Source organism: Rhinolophus ferrumequinum, chromosome 16 (assembly GCF_004115265.2).
Source record: "Rhinolophus ferrumequinum isolate MPI-CBG mRhiFer1 chromosome 16, mRhiFer1_v1.p, whole genome shotgun sequence".
Lineage (NCBI taxonomy): Eukaryota > Metazoa > Chordata > Mammalia > Chiroptera > Rhinolophidae > Rhinolophus > Rhinolophus ferrumequinum.
Window position 1 is genome coordinate 25,551,044 of NC_046299.1, and position 6,000 is coordinate 25,557,043.

Here is a 6,000-nt window from a genome sequence, read left to right on the forward strand (position 1 = left end):
GTTAATAAAAAGGAGAAGGGAATCACTGAACTTTATCTTTGGAGTCCTGAAATTCTAACTTTATAGCTATCTCACGGAAGAAGTATTTGCCTTATTCAAAGGAAACTGAGAAACTCACTGTGACGTCACATTCCATAGAGACTTTAGTACAGGGCGTCTGTCCTGGATTTTTCATTTTGGGGTGGGAGGAATGACTAGATCAGTGGGAATCACTCCTTATAATGGACTCCCCTGTCACACTCCCCCCAAAAGACAGCCTGTGGCAAAATTCAGCATCACCATCTACATCAAGGGAGCAGCTTGCCAGGCTGGGCCTCTGGGCAGAAGAGCTCATCCACCAGCCTCCCCAGATCAGATGTTTCCTCCTGAAACAAGACATGGCTGAGATAATCTACGACTTTAAGAACCACTTTATTTTAAACCAAAGAATGGGCTTCAGAAGTGATTATTTGAAAGCGTGATAATGTGTAATGGGAAGTCTGTGCCTTTTGTTGAGATGATTTTCTGCTGCTTCTGCCTCGAGGAATGATTTTCTCCTTTCTTATCACAAAGGCTCAGAAAAAATTCTCATTGTTATTTGGAGAGAGTGTCCCAATTCTTCTAGTGCCCTGAAAAAGCTGCAACAGTGGGATGTTAGCATTATCTCCAGCTGGAGAAAAGCTTGAGAATACCAGAACTGAGAGGCCTGGGAGTCCCAGAACTGCAATTCCCAAAGGCGCGGTCACCCTCCCCAGCAGCTGGCAGTCCTCCGGCAGATGGGCCCACGCCCCGTACCTCTGACAGGGCAGAGGTAGTTGGTGGATTCTGCCTGAGAGGCCCTCACCAGCTCTCAGCACCAGGGAGCCTGTGCAGCCTCCTGGGCTGGGTCAGCAGGGAGGACCCCACATGACGGTGAACTGCTACGCTGCCATGTGGTCCCAGCCAGGCCAGGCCCAACATCTGTAGTTGTGCTCTACCATGTGCACTCAGCGTCCCTGTGTTTGGGATGGATGCATGACTCACCTTGGAAATCCACTGAGAGCAGTTTATTTCTGAAAATAAAAGGGCAGTGTTTAATCTCTGCAGAAGCAAAGGTGAACCAGGTGGATCCCTCTGACAGTAAAAACGCTGGAACAGGGAAAGACTTTAAAATTTTGGAGTATCAGTATAGCAACCAAAATAGAGAGATGGCTTGGAGAGGGCAAGGGAAGAAGGAGCCTACACATTTGTGCAGCCTGGCTTTCTCCTCGTCCCTTGTGTGCAGCCTCAGCCTGGACACTGCCAATGGCTCTTTTCCACTGACATACTCTCCAGTTCCACAATCTCACCTCTGCCAGCCACTCCGTCCCCAACCTGGAGCCCACTGAGAGGGAATTAAGTTTTGATTGTAGAAACATTTGCAGTCTTGTCTTAGGATGTACCGGAATTGAAAACAAGATAGCAAGGGGTTCTCAAAGAGAAACGGTTATTATAAGACCCAAACATTGTGCCATTGCAACGGGCATTATATTGTAATGGGGCATCACTGCCTCCTAGTTCTCCTAACAGGGACACAAAGGTTTCTGTAACTGCCTTCCTATCCCAGGCCTCGGCGGTGAATATTTGGGGAGGACCAGAGAGGCAACTTATCCAAGACCGTCCAGATAAGCACAGGGGCAGAGCTGCAACTTGAACCCAGATCTGTTGGACTCCAAAGCCTGCTCTCGTTGCACCATGCTCCCGCTCACTGGACTGGTTGTGGCCACCTTTGTCTCGTCTCCGTGTTGTTCACAGCTAGCTTTCTTGACGTCCTGTGTGTGTCTACAGAGAACCCTAGCAGTGCCTTCACCCAGTACAGTCAGTCTTGGGTTTGGGGACGCCACCTAGCAGCTCTGATGACAGTGAGTCGGGCCGTGACCAGCCTTGGCTGTAGAATTTTGAATCTAGGCTCATCGCAGCCCTCCTGGTCTGCTCCTCTCCCTCTCTGTTTTTCTGTAGAACAGTTTAAAAGGCCACTCCCACCACCACCACCCATCACAGGTGATCATTCCTGATCATGCGTCCTGGAGGTAAGCGGCAGAGCCAGTCAGCACCCACAGGTACAATGTCTGCAAGCACTGCTCCTCCTCCCCACCCCGACCCCACTCCCAGCAGTTTGGAAGTTTCTCTGCATCTTCCCAGACTAAATGATAAATCCATTCATCGTTGCCCTAGGGGTAGTATTTGCAAATATCACTCTAAGACAAGATAGCCAAAATACCAAAAGACAGCAAATCAAGTGCTTCGGCACCCACTTCCTTCCAAACACCAGAGCAGCCCCTGAGAGCCCTGGCAGCGTTCGTGAAGAGCCGACCAAGTGCTAAATTACTGTCCCACGTACCCAGCAGAGAAAAGGGGATCCTTCTTCACAGCCCACATCACAAACATAACTCTTCTAGTTATTATTCATGAACTTATTCTAGGATTCTTTTTTATGTTGTAAATGTTATGTAATAAATTATATTTTGGAGAGAAGCAAAAAGAAACCTTAGTTTTATTATCTGGAAGTTGGCAAAATGAGTGCGGGGATGCCTCCCAGGGAAAGTTTGTTCTCTGTGCAGGGGATTTGAACAGGTGTGAATATTTTCTTCCAGAAAACAGAGTATATTAAGGCTTATATGATCCCAGTGATTACAGAGTTTGGGTCCATGAGGTAGTTTATATTTTGAGGTAATGTTTTGTAAGTAATAAAATGTGAATACTCTAAGTTTCTGTTCTCAGGGTGTTCTGTGGGGAGAGGGAGGCCGCTGTTGTTGATGCTACCCCTTGACCTTAAGGCTGACTGCCTGATGAACTAACATATGCTGAGGAGCTTTGTTTCCATGGTGAGCTGCCCTCTTCCTCCACAAGCTTTGCTTCAAGTAGTCTAAATGGAAATCAAATTTTATCAACCAAGTTAGATGTCATTGTCTATCTTAGTTAAAATAACTATTAGGTGCAGTATCAGGCAAAGCCCCGAATTTCAATGGCTGAAAAAAACTGAAGTTTATTTCTTGCTCATAGATCGTGTAAAATTCAATTAGCGGTAATGGGATAAGGTGGGCAGGTGTTCTGTTCCATGTAGTCCTTTCGGGATCCAGACTGATGCGGGTTCTCTGACATCTTCAGCACTTGGCCTCCAGAATTGCTATGGGCATCACCAAGATAGACCATATCCAAGGTCATCAATAAATTTAAAAGGATTGAAGTCACATAAAGCATATTCTCTGACTAAATGGAATGGAAATAGAAATCAATAGATACCTGGAAAACCTCCCAATATTTGGAAATTAATAACATACTTCTGAATAAACCATGGGTCAAAAAGAATCAAAAGAAAAATCGGAAAACATTTTGAACTAAATGAAAAAACATATAACATATCAAAAGTTGTGCTGATAAAGCAGCACCTTGGGGGAAAATTATAGCAGTAAACTTCTGTGTTAAAACAAGACAAAAGGTCTCAAATCAATGGGTCAGTTTCTGTCTTAAGAAACTATACAAAAAAACAGCAAATCAAATCCAAAATAAACAGAGGAAAATAAATAGTAAGTATCAGTACAGAAATTGGTACAATAAAAACCAGAAAACCAATGAAAGTTGATGAAACCAAAAGCTATTTAAGAAAATCCATAAAATCCTTAATGTGACCTGAATCCTTCTAAATTTATTGAACAGAATAGAGAGTCCAGAAATAGATCCACACATATATGGTCAATTGATCTGAGACTAACGTGTCAATGTAATTCAGTGGAGCAAGGATATTTTTTCAACCAATGGAACTAAAAATATTGGACATCTACCTGCAAAATAATGAACACTTCTATCATACCATCTACAAAAACAACTCAAATGGATCATAGACGTAAATGCAAAACTATAAAACTTCTGGAAGAAAACACAGGAGAAAATCTTTGTGACCCTGGCTCAGGCAAAGATCTTTTAGACAGTACACAAGAAGCATACAGATTTCTGTTCTTTTGAAAGTCACTGTAAAGAAAATGAAAAGACTAAGCCACAGACTGGGGAAAAAATGCAAAACCAATATATGATAAAGGATTTGCATGCAGATTTATAAAGAAATCATATAAATAATACAAAGCAAGACAATTCAATTTAAAAATGGGCAAATGATTTGAACACTTTACCAGAGAAGAGATATAGATGGCATAAGCACATGAAAAGAAGTTCAACATCATTAGCCTTTAGGAAAATGGAAACTAAAACCACAATGAGGTACTACTACAGACCTACTAGCATGGCTAAAGTTAGAAAAAGACAATATCAAATGTTAAGGAGGCTACAGAGCAACTAAAACTCTCAGTATTGCTCGCAGGAATGTAAAATGGTGCATGCACTTTGAAAAACAGTTCAGCAGCTTAATATAAACTTAAACATACATTTTTCCATACATCCCAGTCATCCCACTCCTAGGTATTTACCCAAGAGAAATAAAAACTTATGTTGACACAAAAACCTGGACACAAATAGATAAATTAGATTACATCAAAATTGAAAACTTTTGTGCTACAAGAGATACCATTAAGTGAAAAGACAAACCATATAAAGGGAGAAAAATTATGCAAGTCATATATCTAATAAGAGAAATAAGATATATCCAGGATATATAAAGAACTCTTACAACTCAATAATAAAAAGACAATTAATTTTAAAATGGACAAAAGATTTGAAAAGACATTTCTCCAAAGAAGATATACAAAAGGCTGCAAAGCACATGAAAAGATACTAAACATCATTAAGCATTAGAGAAACACAAATCAAAATCACAATGAGATATCACTTCACACCCACTAGAAGGGCTAAAATAGACAATAACAAGTGTTCACGCAAATGTGGAGAAATTGGAACCCTTATACATTGCTGGTGGAAAATGGGCTAGTAGAGGGAGGGAATAAGTAAATAGCAGCATATCCATTTGATGGAATTTATTCAACCACTGAAATTCATGGTTATGAAGAGTTTGACTTAAGAGAAACATGGTGAGTGAAAAATAATAGGATAAAGAGTGCACAGCCAGAAGATCTCAACTGTGGGTGGGAGACAGAGGTGCCTGCAGTCGGGCTATGTGCTGTAGATGGGGAGTTGGAAGGTTTGGGCTAAGGTGGGCTGCCAGGGGTGGGCAGTGAACGGGGAAGGGGAGGAGGAGTGATGTTGGCTTTCTCTGCAAGTGGCAGAGGCATTAATTCTTGGCCCCTGCCTTTGCCCAGAGGGCGCTCGATCTGCTGTACCCCAGATGGTCCCCAAAATTCAAAGTTCCCAGGAGGCACCAGGGCACTGAGGGGTGACTTGGGTGTGTGCATTTAGTTCCTTCATGACCTTCATCAGCTCCAGCCCCACTTTCAGACACTACAAATGTACACACTGTTTAAGAAAATCTTGCAAACACCGGTTCAAAACGAAGCCCGTAATGTGCACCCCCAACCCCCAAAATGGATTGAGAACACTTAAAAAGAAATTCCAGCGCTGGCACTCTGGTGGCAGCTGGGCCCTTCTGCAGTGTGTCTCCTCCCCAGGAGGTCAGGGAAATACGCAGCTCTCGTCCAGACTTGCAGTTCATCAAGTAAAGCCAGTGGGTAAGAGCCCAGCCAGGAACCGGGAGACCAGGGTGCTCATCCTAATTTGGCCCCTCAGCAAGTTATTTCTTCTCTTTGGGCATCAGTTTCCTCTTCTCTAAAATGCGGCTAAATGGGGAAGTTCCCAGTGCCTCAGTGGGAAATTGCTTGAACTAAAGCAAGGGGAAGGGCCTAGCACAGTGCCGGACGCAGCAGGTGCCCCCGATAGTTGTGGCCGAGTCCCCCAATCCTTTGGCGCCCTCCTTGATGACAGGATGAAGGTGGCCACGCGACAGCAGGAGTCAGTATTCGCTGGGCCGGACAACTAAGCCGCAGCAAACTGCACCTCCGGCAAAAGCTCACCAAGGCAGGGGCGGGGCTCGAACCTACGAAGCTGTGTCGCGGCTTCCAGCCCCTCCCCGGGCTGGGCGGTCACGTGGGAGGTCACGTG